Consider the following 13,871-nt stretch of genomic DNA (forward strand, 5'->3'; position numbering starts at 1 on the left):
AGCAGCACTCCCACTGTGGGAGTGCACTGACTACCAGGGGACAGCTCCTGCGTTAAGCGTCTGCCCCCTGGTGGTCAGTGCATGTCATAGCAACCAGTCAACTGGTCATTCGGTTGCTTAGGCTTTTATATATATAGATACAATTTAAGAAGTACAGTATCTGAAGAATGAGTGTGATAAGTATAGTGATAGAATTATCAAAGCATAAAAAGTAGTAGTTTGTACAGAAGAAAAAAGCAGTTTGCAAAAACTATGTAATAAATCTTTAAAAAATATATACTTTTATTGTTTTCAGAGAGAAAGGAAGAGGGAGAGAGAGATAGAAGCATCAATGATGAGAGAGAATCATTGATCGGCTGCCTCCTGCACACACCCCACTGGGGATTGAGCCCACAACCCGGGCATGTGCCCTTGACCTGAATCGAACCTGGAATCCTTCAGTCCACAGGTCGATGCTCTATTCACTGAGCAAAACCAGCTAGGACATAATAAATCTCTTATAAAATTCCATGTTTCTTGGCTAAGTGTACAAGGCCCCTTACAATGTGCCTCCCCCAATCCCAACCCTACCCATTTGTGCAACCCCGTTTCTTTCCACTGTTTTCCTCACCTCACTGAAGGTGTCATCCTTCCTTACCAGTCTTACATAATGTCTCTCTCCACCTGCCGTCCCTCAGCCTTTGCTCAATGCCAGCCCTTCCTGAGTCTTCCCTGGCTTCTCTGGTGTAGTTTCAGTGTCTGTGCTCTGGCAGTTAACCATGTCAACTAATTTATCCTTCTGTCTCTGCCACACAAAACAGCGTGTCCTGGAAAGTAGAAATAATGTTATGGTGTGCTTATATTTTTACCACCTAACACTATGCCTGTTATAGAGTATGTGTTCAATGAATATACTAACGCTGAGATTTCAGGAACTTTTGGAATAAAAAATAGTCTAATTGAGAAACTGCAATTTTTTGTGTGTGATTTGCATGTACTAGTACATGTGTTGCATTCATTGTGGGAGAGATCATCTGGGGCAAAAAGATACAAGAGGAAGAAAATAAGCCCCAGTAAATAGCTGAAGCCTCAAATCAGAGGGCAGGCCTGAGCCACAATATAAATCTCCTTCAGTGATAGCCCAAGAAGATATACAACAGAGCATTCACTAATCAACATTTTCTAGGTGTATGAAAGATCCATTTTGAGTTCAGGCCTACAAGTTCAATACCTTTTCCCTCAATAACCATAGCAAGCAGGAGTTATTTAACTTCATGAATTATAAAATGACAAGAAACATTTCTGTATTGGTTGTGGATTCAATGCCACAACAGGTTCAAAAGTTCAGAAGCAGCTAATACCCAAATTTATCATAGTAAAGGTTACTACATGAACAGCATTTTTAAATAATACATACTTTAAATTATTGAAGGTAAGCATCAACAGGTAAGAACATGGTCTTTTTAAAGTATCCTCTTGTTTCCTAAAATGCTTCAGCACTTTTCAAATATCCTCAGAGCAATAAATAATACAGCTATATACACTTTAATATTAGTAGCTAGCTGTTTGGTATGTTTTATTGTAAATAGATGTTTTAGGTCTTATTTCCTTCAAATAGAATCATTATAGTGGAACACTTATTGAATGTTTATTCTGTGTCTGGTACTACAAAAACATTTTATAACTAATAACTCATTTAAAAATCTTATAAAGCGATTTCTACTATCAACCCCATTGTACAGATGAGAAAAATTATAGATGAGAGACCATCAGAAGCCATCTATTCCTATTTTTTCCCCAAAGGTTTGCTTATTCTGTTTCCTTTACTTGTAAGGTCTCTTCTCAGTCTATTACTCTGTTCTATTCTGTCTTCAAGACCAATTTAAATCTCTTTCATGCACTTTCCTACAATCTTCCTTAAGTTTTCCAGCACTGATCTGGCAATTATTCACAACTCATCCACCCATCCATCCATACTTCCATTCATCCATCTATTCCTCCTTCCTTCCTTTATTAGATTCTGTTATGTAAATGACCATGAAAGTTCCCCATAGATCTCATATTGATTTATATGCTGGCTTAAGTTTTTGCTTCACATAGTAGACTTGTCTCCCTAATGAGATCATAAGCTGCTTGAGGGTAAGCATGTTGTCTAAAGGTAATTTGTAAATGAACTCAGAGCCTGTATGGGTTAGCAGATGGTAAGGAATTAAGCTCTAAAAAATACTTTGGATCAGGAAGTCCAAAAGAAACTAGAGTAGGAAAAGGGAGTGGTCAGAGAACTTGGGGAACTAGGAGAATGTTCAGTTCTTTATTTAAAATATATTTTATTGATTTTTTTACAGAGAGGAAGGGAGAGGGATAGAGAGTTAGAAACATCGATCAGCTGCCTCCTGCACACTCCCTACTGGGTATGTGCCCACAACCAAGGTACATGCCCTTGACCAGAACCAAACCTGGGACTCTTGAGTCCGCAGGCCGGCGCTCTGTACACTGAGCCAAACCAGATAGGGCAGAATGTTCAGTTCTTCAGAGAGTTTATAAAGATGACAAACCAACAATCAAACACAATTATGTTTACGTAGAGTAAGTTGGGGACCAAGGTGCTTATTCAAGATGTGCAATGCTTGTACTGTCTTAAGAGAGACCACTGGTCCCTGGAAAGTGGTATTACTCATGGGGATAAAAGCCGAGGGTTAGGTTGATGAGGAAATGAAAGTAGTTTTAGATCTCTTATTCAAGTATTTGGCAGCTGAAAATAGAAGGGAAGTAAGATGCTAATTATAAAAGGTTAAAGGACAAGGTTTTTTTTAATGTATGAGAACCTATACATGTTAGAAAATAAAAAGCTACAGGGAAAGGGGTTGAAGAATTTCCATGGGTAGTAAAAACTTCTCCCCTCCTCCTTCCATAGGAAAGGAGAAAAACAGTTCAGTTCATTCCTAGTCTAACCTGTAGGCAAATGCCAGGTGACCCTCTGGGCTATTTAAATCAGCTCATCTTCATTCCTAGCAGCCAGAAAGAGCAGTTCCTTGCTCTGCTGATGAACAAGGCTCTCTGACAGATATTGACCAAATATAGTTGCTTTTTTCTTTCATCACCATTCAATTTGCTTAAATAAAAAGTCCAATGAAAAATGACTTCTTCAACTGTATCTCTGCTGCATCCATCCTCTCCCGTTATTTTTGGATATCCCTCCGGAGTGATTTGGTTATATGCATGTAACTCCCCATTCACCAAGTCTAATATGCAAGTCTTAAATTTTTAAAATTGCCTGGGCATTCTATGGACAGTACAGATACAGTGCAGGTTGTCCCTGTGTGAGTTGAAATCTGATACTCTGAATCCAAAGGAATTACCCACCATATCCATCTCTATTGCATTTTGTGTCTCCTTTTCCTCCCTGTCGTTCACCAGACAGTAATGTTCTCAGATCAAATATTCTCTATAAATTGAGAGAACATTTAGCTGATTTATGGGGCTTTTAGCTATTATATACTTACCTATTCAATAAAAGTAAGTACTTACATCACATGACACATATGCTACCTTCACAATATAAGATCTTTCCTTCAAGGGATTCAGGCATCAAATTGTAATGAGATTTCTTGTAGCTAATACATCACTTAAGGGCAAACTGACATTTTGATCTATTTCTTTTTTTTCTTTTTTCTTTTCATCAATGGAATTCAGGACACAGCATTTTTGTAAGATCCTTAAAATTATTAAGACTTTTCTTCTTTTTTTTTAATGTAAACCTCTTCCATAAAGAAACCAGGAGCAAGAATATTGGTTTTGCTCTTAAGGGCAAAAGAGGGGCCTTGGTCTTTAATTCAATATTGCCAATTTCCAGAACCCAAACAGAGTGCATGCTGCCTTAGTTAGCATCATGCCATGGGGAAACTTTGAGGGAAAATACACCTTACATGATCTTATTTAGGTGTCTCAATCAACACATTATTAAAGAATGGACAAATATTTACTTTAGAACGTACTTTGGCATATAAAGAAGTATAAGGCATAACCTAACAAAGTCAATTCCTTGAAAGTCACTCTAAGTTAGGCTTACTCAGCATTGGTGCTGTTAACATCGAGTGCCAGATTATTCTTTGTTGTGGGTGGCCATCCTGTGAATTGTGGATTGATTAGCAGAATTCCTGGCCTCTACCCAATAGAGGCCAGCAGTGCCCCTCTCCAAGTTGTGACAACTAAAATATGTCTTCAGATGTTGCTAATAGTTCCTTCGGGGGCAATTACCCCCAGTTGAGAAGCACTCCTCTATTGGACTTACCTATGGACTTCAGCTCCATAGTGAATATGATTATAGCAAGATTCCATGGTATGTTTGAATCTAAGGGCAGAAATTTACTCTACAACAAAGCATCTTATGACCCAGGGAATATAGGAAGTGATGTTTTCCCCATTCCAATGCTATGGTGCTGTGAATGTTAATCTATATATATAAAAGCCTAAGCGACTGTTTGACCGTTCAACTGTTCGACTGGTAGCTATGATGCATACTGACCACCAGGGGCAGATGCTCAATGCACAGGCATAGAAACATGGAACAGACTGGTGAATCTCAGAGGGAAAGAGGGTAGGGTGGGGAGAGATGAACCAAAGATCTTATATGCATACTAGTGGCCCGGTGCACTGGTGGGATCCCCCGGTTTGGCCTGCAGGGATCAGGCTGAAACCAGCTCTCCGACATCCCCTGAGGGTCCTGGATCGTGAGAGGGAACAGGCCAGGCCGAGGGACCTCACCAGTGCATGAATCCGTGCATTGGGCCTCTAGTCCTATCTAATAATAGACAAATATGCAAATTGATCATACCTCCAACACACCCACAAGCCATGCCCACAGCCACGCCCACCATCCAATCAGAGCGAGTATGCAAATTCACCCAAACTAAGATGGCTACAGCCACAGAGAGCAAGGTTTCCCAGGTAACAGAGGAAGCCAAGCTTTCTGCCAGCTGTTGCAGGCCTAAGCCTCCACTCAAGCTACAAAGTTTCAATTATAGAAGGTAAACAAATTCAAACAAATGGCCGCAGAATGGAGCTTGAGAGAGCAGGCCAGGGTTGCCGCCGGCAACAGGGGAAACAAAGCTTTCCACACACCCTGGCCGGGCCCACCCGCTTAAGGCAACAAAGTTTCGATTATAACCCCAACACAAATGGCTGCGGGCCTCGGAGGGAGCCCCAGGCTTGACTCTGCTGCAGGCTACAAAGTTTCAATTGTAGAAGAAAAATAAATTCCAGATACTAGGGCCTCTGCTTGGGTTGCCAGGAGGCGTGGCCCACCTGCAAACCACCACAGGCCCCTCGCTCAGGCCGCCCCACGCCCCAAGGGAACCCCACCCTGATCCGGGACGCCCTTCAGGGCAAACCAGCTGGCCCCCACCCCTGTACCAGGCCTCTATCCTATCTAATAAAAGAGTAATATGCAGATTGATCATCACTGCAACACACAATATAGCTGCCCCATGTGGTCAAAGATCCTGCCCCCATGTGGACACAAGATGGCCACCACAAGATGGCCAGCAGGAGAGGGCAGTTGGGAGGCACCCGGCCTGCAAGGGAGGGCAGTTGAGAAGGACCAGGCCTGCAAGGGAGGGCAGTTGGAGGTGATCAACCCTGCAGGAGAGGGCAGTTAGGGGTACGGGCAGTCGGACATCCCTTGAGGGGTCCCAGATTGGAGAGGGTACAGGCTGGGCTGAGGGACAACCCCCCTCCATGCACGAATTTCGTGCACCGGGCCTCTAGTAAATTAATAAAAGTGGTAAAAAGCACTTTTAAAGGAGGAGTTTTAGAAAACCCAATATCTATATTGGGTTTAGGAAGATTTAAAAATTAAAGCAGATATGAATAAGAATTGTGGGGTAAGCAAAACTGGTTGCTGGCACTCATTCCACAATACTCTTCTTTTGGAGTGACATAAACCTAGTACTGGCTAGTAATGTCTTTATTTCAGACTTAAGTAATATTCACTATCTACCATTTCATTGCAACTCAAACTGATATTATCTAAACTGAACTTATTATATCATACTACATACTACATACTAAATGTTTGTGTTCCCCCAAAATTCATAGGACATAGAGAGAAGATAGTCATCTATGAACCAGGATGTGGGCTCTCACCAGACACCAAATCGTCCAGCATCTTCACATTGGACTTCTTTATCTCCAGAATTGTGAGAAATAAATGTCTGTTATTTATAAACCACATAGTCCGAGGTATGCTGTTATAGCAGCTTATATAGACTAAGACATATCCCATTGCAAAAGTAATTCTGCTCCTAATTTGCCAACTTCTATTATGGAGCCATCATTCTTTAAAGATATTATCTAAACTGTCCACAATCTTCCCGTATACCAGAAGTTTCCAAGTCCTATTGGTCCCTTCTTGTCAGTGCCACTTCCATTGGACACAACCTCTCTACCTCTTTGTTCCCAAAACCAACATTTTTTGTGGTCATGTGGCTGAATTATTGCCACATTTCTGAGAGCTCCTACCCTTAGTCTCTCTCTACCATAGATTAGACTCTCTTGCGTGCTTTTCTCAAAATGCTACTTCTGACATGTAACTTTTAATACCATATGACACCCTTTTCAGTAACCTATATTATGTACCTCTTATTGAAACAAATACAAAATTTCTAGCATGATATTCTGTGCTGCCCCTTGGTTTACTTCATTTTTCCATTTCAATATGGTTTCTTTTGAAAATCATTTTTTATTTTTTAATTACAGTTGACATACAATATTATATTAATTTCAGGTGTACACCCAGTGATTAGACATTACATAACTTACTAAGTGATCATCCAGATAAATCTTGTACCCATCTGACATCATACATAGTTATTAGAATATTATTAGTTATATTCCCTATGCTGTACTTTGCATCCCCATGACTATTCTGTTATTACCAATTTGTACTTCTTAATCCTTTCATATTTTTCACCCAACTCCCAAACCCTCCCCCATATGGAAACCATCAAAACATTTTCTGTGTCTATGAGTCTTTCTGTTCTGCTTGTTCATTTATTTTATTTTTATAAATTCAATTGTTGTTACATATGTATTCATTATCATTTTATTGTTCATTTATTTTTTCTTTTCTTCTTTTTCTTCTTACAGAAGACCCTTTAACATTTCATGTAATACTAGTTTGGTGGTGGGAAGCTCTTTATATGTCCTGTGATTCTAAATGATAGCTTTGAGGGGTAGAATAATCTTGGCTGTAGATCCTTGCTTTTCATCACTTGGAATATTTCTTGCCACTCCCTTCTGACTTGTAAAGTTTCTTTTGAGAAATCATCTGACAGTCTTATGAGAACTTCCTTGTAGATAACTAACTGCTTTTCTCTTGCTGATTTTAAGATTCTTTCTTTGTCTTTAACCTTTCACATTGGTGTGGGCCTCTTTGGATTTATCTTGTTTGGGACTTTCTGTGCTTCCTGGACTTGTATTTCTGTTTCCTTCTCCAGGTTAGGAAAGTTTTCTGTCATAAACTTTTAAATAGATTTTCAGTTTCTTGCTCTTTCTCTTTGCCTTACGGCACCCCATGATCCAAATATTGGTACACTTGAAGTTGTCCCAGGGGCTCCTCATTTTTTTTTTTTTTTTTTTTGCTGTTCTTATTGGGTGTTTTTGGTGTGTGTGTGTGTGTGTGTGTGTGTGTGTGTGTGTGTGTGTGTGTGTGTTTTGCTTCCTTTATAGTCCAAATTGCTGTTTGATTCAACTCTACTGTTGTTTCCCTATAAATTATTATTCTCTTCAGTTAGTGTATCCTTCATTTCTGACTGGTTATTTTTTATGGTTTCCATGTTATTTTTTTATGATGTTGAAGGGCTCTCTACATTTAGGACATCTTTTTTTGTCTCCTCATTTTGGCAGTCTACCTGTGTTTGTTTCTATGTATTATGTAGAGCAGCTATACCTCCTGGGCTTCGTAGAGTGGCTTAATGTAATAGGAAGTCCATTGGATGTCCTATAGGGTTCAGTGGCACAGCCTCCCCATTCACCCAAGCTGGGCACTCCAGATGAGCACCCCATGTGGGCTGTGTACACCCTCCTGTTTTAGTTGAAATTGATTGCTGTTGGCACATCAGTGGAAGGGATTTACCTCAAGGCCCATTGGCTGCAAGGACTAGCTGTGACCAGCATGGAGGATCAGCTTGTGCAAGAGCCCACCTCACAGAGCATGACTTACTTCATCAGGTCTCTAGTGCCCGCTGAGTCCACCCTTTGAGGTGTCGCTTGTGGAGGTGGTTGGGTGTGCTTAAACATGGTCTGAGGAGGTCCATTGGATGTGCTGGCTTTAGGATTTCCAGGAGGTACAGGCCAAGTTCAGCCACCACTTTTGTTCTGCCCAAGGCCACCCGGCATGAGTGACAAAGTGATCTGCATATTGTTGTTATTTGTGCTGGGCTTAGAGATACCCAGGAGAGGCCAAGCTGTGAACCAGAGCAGGCTGGTGCTAGTGCTGGGCCTGGGGCCACTTAGCAAGAGGTATGGGACATGCTGAGAAAAGATGCTACTTGTCCTATAGCCACAATATAACATATTCAACATTAAATCTATATTATAAAATTATATGCAATTTAAAAATTATAATGCAACAAAGGAATAGAAAACTTTGAATTTTGAGAAATATCACAGTAAATAGAACTCAGAATGCATTTTCCCATTGAAAACTTAAACTTAGATTCCAAATTAACTAAATTAGAAACCAAATTAATCTGTCAGTAATATTACTACATCATACCAGGGCTAGTATTCAGCAATATGAACAAATATAGCTATACTAATAGCAAGAAAGGCATATAAAACTGGATTTTGAGAAATATCACTATGTGTTGGAATAAAAACTCACAGTGGTCCTTGTGTAGAATTACTTTGTTAAAAGCACACAAGTGAAAAACATGACAATAAAATATTTAGAAACATAAATATAATTTAAAATTTTTAAATTGATTTTTAGAGAAAGAGGAAGAGAGAGGGAGAGAGAGTAAAAAACATTGATATGAGAGTGAAACATAGATTAGCTGCCTTCTGCACCTCCCAAACTGGGGATTGAGTGGTAACCTGGGCATGTGCCCCTGACTAGGAATCAAACTGGCAACCTTCTGATGTATAGGATGACACTGAACCAACTGAGTCACACCACCCATGGCCTGCATATAATTTTTGACTGATAATCTAACCTCTCTGGAGAGAGAAAAAAGTGAAATGTTTTTCTTTTACTGAGAGAAATGGAAATAAGATATAATAAACTTCTGGACCAGAACTGTCCAGTGTAGCTCTCTGTAAGGCAATTGATTTGTATTTGTGCTCTTCAATATGTCAATCACTAAAAATATGTTGCTACTGAATCCTTGAAATATGAAATATGGGTAATGTGAATGAGGAAGTAAGTTTTTAAGTTTATATTAATTTTATCTAATTTAAATTTGAATATAAATCCCTACATGTGGCTAGTGGCTACTATGTTGGATAATGTGGGTCCAGATAATGCCAGTTGTTAAACATTAGACAGGTGGTCCTCAGTGAAGTAGGGGAATGTGGGCAATTTCACAGGGCCCTTTGCTTACCATCTTCTTTATTGAGTTGGGCCTTCTCGATCATAACCTCATGTCTCCTTATTTACCTAAAGAGGAATCCATAAGTTACCTGGTAGAGTGAATTCTGAAACTTGAAAATCTGAAATAGCAAAATATAGGCTTCATTTCTAAAGCTTAAGAGGTAGATTGGCTATAAACAGGAAGGAAATCTTACCTTTTGCGACAGCATGGATGGACCTGGAGAGTATTATTCTAAGTGAAATAAGCCAGTCAGAGAAAGACAAATACCATAGCCAATCAGAGAAAGATAAATACCATATAATTTCACTCATATGTGTAATCTAATGAACAAAATAAACTAACAAACACAATAAAAACAGAATCATAGATACAGAGAACAGACTGACAGCTGTCACAGGGAAGGAGGTTTGGAGGGCTGGGTGAGAAAGGTAAAGGGATTAAGAAAAAAACACACAAAAAAAACATAACTCATAGACACAGAGAATAGTATGGTGCTACCAAAGGGGAAAGAAGGTGGGGGGAGTTAGATGACAGTAAAGGGGGCGGAGATAAGTGGTGATGGAGGAGATGTGACTTGGGGTGGTGAACACATAATACAATATACAGATGATGTATTACAGAATTGTACACCTGAAGCCTATATAATTTTATTAACCAATGTCACCCCAATACAGTCCATAAAAAATAAGTGGTTCTATTTTAAAAGGCTATGAAAACAGTTATCATTTGACTAGATGAAGAGCTTAAGAAAGGTTAATATTATCCAAAATGTATCTCTTAAGAATACCACAGATGGTAATATAAGATCAATGTTAGGGTGTCTAATATAAAATCAGTTTGTGGAGTAGGAGGAACCAAGATGGCGGCATAGTTAAACAACTAATCTGCTGCCTCACACAACAATTTCAAAAATACAACTAAAAGACAAAATGTCTACCACCCAGAACCACGGGAAAGCTGGCTGAGTGGTAGATTTACAACTAAGGAGAGAAAGGAGCACAAACGCTGAAAAGCTGAGGTACAGAGGCGCGCGAATCGGGCTGGCGGCGGGCGACTGGGTGCGCAGCTTTTCTTCAACCCAAAGGGAGACAAGCTCCCAATCACTCTGAAATCCAGTTTCTAGGGACACGCGGGGGACCCAGACACCTACGGGGAGAAGCTGGACTCTTGGCCATCGGGTCGGAAAGTGAGAGTGACTTTTTTGCAGAGGTGTGCCCAGCAATCATTGTTTTACTGAACTGGAGCGCGGGGCGCAGGGACTTGGAAACGTGGAAAAGCAGAGACGGCTGACGCCAGCCATCGCCGTTGGCCACGCCCCAGCCTAGTGACGCCCTGAGACCCCGCCCAGCCCTGAGACCCCACCCCACACATTCTACAAACCCGCCCAGGCTCCACACAGTGGCTTTTGCATATAAATGGCCTGTTCTGTGGCAGCTTAACCAAATTAACTGCAGCTCCAGTCAGACTGCTCCAAAACCGCCCAAGCAAAGGAGGAGAAAACTAGTTCTTGCTGTAGCTCCTGCTGGGGGACACACAGTACACAAGGGTACACCAAGAGTATCCACCTCAAGTAACTGGGAGGCTGACCCATTGAACCAATAGGACACCTAGTACACAAAGCTACCCTACCAATTCAGGGAAGCAGAGAAAATGAGGAGGCAAGGAAACAGATCACAAACCAAAGAAATGGAGGAGAACAAGTGACTGGACATAGAGTTCAAAACCACGGTTATAAGATTTTTCAAGAATTTCATGGAAAAGGCCGATAAATTCAATGAGGACCAACTAGAAATTAAACATACACTGACTGAGATAAAAAATATTATACAGAGACCCAAAAGCAGACTAGAGGATTGCAAGAATCAACTCAAAGATTTGGAATACAAAGAGGCCAAGGACACTCCTCCAGAGAAGCATGAAGAGAAGAGAATTCAGAAAGTTGAAGATAGTGTAAGAAGCCTCTGGGACAACTTCAAGCGAACCAACATCAGAATTATGGGGGTACCAGAAGAAGAGAGAGAGCAAGATGCTGAAAACCTATTTGAAGAAATAATGAACGAAAACTTCCCCCACCTGATGAAAGAAATAGACTTACAAGTCCAGGAAGCGCACAGAACCCCAAACAAAAGGAATCCAAAGAGGACCACACCAAGACACATCATAATTAAAATGCCAAGAGCAAAAGACAAAGAGAGAATCTTACAAGCAGCAAGAGAAAAACAGTTAGTTACCTACAAGGGAGCTCCCATACGATTATCAGCTAATTTCTCAACAGAAACCATGCAGGCCAGACGGGAGTGGCAAGAAATATTCAAAGTGATGAATAGCAGGAACCTACAACCAAGACTATTCTACCCAGCAAAGTTATCATTCAGAATTGAAGGTCAGATAAAGAGCTTCACAGATAAGAAAAAGCTAAAGGAGTTCATCACCACCAAACCAGCATTATATGAAATGCTGAAAGGTATTCTTTAAAAAGAGGAAAAAGAAGAAGAAAGATAAAAATTATGAACAACAAATACATATCTATCAACAAGTGAATCTAAAAGTCAAGTGAATTAAAAATCTGAGGAACAGAATAAACTGGTGAACTTAATAGAATCAGAGGCATAGAATGGGAGTGGATTGATAATTCTCAAGGGGAAAGGGGTGTCTGTGTGGGGAGTATGGGAAGAGACTGGACAAAAAATCATACACCTATGGATAAGGACAGCGGGGGGGAGGTAAGGACAGAGGGGGGGGTGGGAACTGGGTGGTAGGGAGATATGGGGGGGAAAAGGAGAAACAATTGTAATCTGAACAATAAAGATTCATTAAAATAAAAAAAATAAATAAATAAAATAAAAATATAAAATCAGTTTGTGCTTTAAAAGTTCATTTGTAAGTAGGGAAATAAAATTTCTAAACAGTAAATAGAACTCGGAATGCATTTTCCCATTGAAAACTTAAACTTAGATTCCAAATTAACTAAATTAGAAATTGAATTGATCTGTTAGTAATATTGCTATATAACACCAGGGCAAGTATTCAACAATATGAATGGATATAGCTATACTAGTAGCTAAAATAATGAAATATTTTATTATTTTTTTAAATATATTTCTTCATTGATTTCAGAGAGGAAGGGAGAGGGAGAGAGAGAAACATCAATGATGAGAATCATTGATCGGCTGCCTTGTCTCCTACTGGGGATCGAGCCCGCAACCCAGGCATGTGGAATCGAGCCCACAACCCTTGGCTGGAATCGAACCTGGGACACTTCAGTCCGCAGGCCAATGCTTTATCCACTGAGCCAAACCACCTAGGGCTGAAATATTTTATATATTTGCTAAATAGCCACTGCTTTGCCATCCTACCTCACAGCCACTTCCCTTTAAAACAGTCAGATCTTCCACACCAGACACTAAAGGGTTAAAGCCTGGACCAGCAAGGGCCCCTGGACCCTCCTCAGTTGGCACTTATTAGAATTGGTCAGTGCCTATACCCTGTTGACTGCAAAATGCAGGGTGTCCCAAAATGTATACACACTTTAACAGCCGATAGCTCAATTTTGAAAATGAAATGTATTTTAATAAACACTGCCTTTATAATTATTCAAGTGTGTGTACACATTTTTGGAGACACTCTATAGTTTCCCTACCATCCCCATCATGCTCTTCCTATGGTACTATTATATTATGCTGAGATTTGTGAAGTCATGCTTTTACAACTGGGCAGAGAGGGAATGAGACTGACTGCCTAGAAATGGTTTCTATCCCAGATTCCAAGTCTCATGCAGAAGCATATCTAAGTGCCACGTTGCATGTTCAAATCAAGTGTATGCCCTCTGCAGCCCTTTGTCATGTAGCTCTTGCCCAACAAGAAGTCTCTTTGCCTAACTTCTGTGGGTGAAGTGGCCTCCCTCCCAGCTTTGTGCCTGATAAGTAGAGCTCACCTCTGGAAAATAATGTAATCACCTAAATTATAGTGGATTATGAAGGGCAATTTAAAAATGGAAAAGTATATTTTCTAGAGACCATTTTTTCTAAAAAGCATTTTTTTGGTAGGATTTACGAGTTTGAATGAGTTATGTCACATATGAAAATGCTTTTTAAATGTTTAATCCTGAAACACTGGGGGAAGGGTAATCACTGAGAAGATACATTTGAAGCTTTTTTTTTTTTCTTATTTTTTACTGGGGTGAGGAATGTCCGATCCATGGGCCATATAAGGCCAGTGAAATCATTTGATCTGGCCCTGCATTAATTAAATGTTTGACTAAATATAGCAGGTTAATTTTTAAGTTGATACTTTTGTATG

The sequence above is a fragment of the Eptesicus fuscus genome, chromosome 5, assembly GCF_027574615.1.
Source record: "Eptesicus fuscus isolate TK198812 chromosome 5, DD_ASM_mEF_20220401, whole genome shotgun sequence".
NCBI classification, from domain to species: domain Eukaryota; kingdom Metazoa; phylum Chordata; class Mammalia; order Chiroptera; family Vespertilionidae; genus Eptesicus; species Eptesicus fuscus.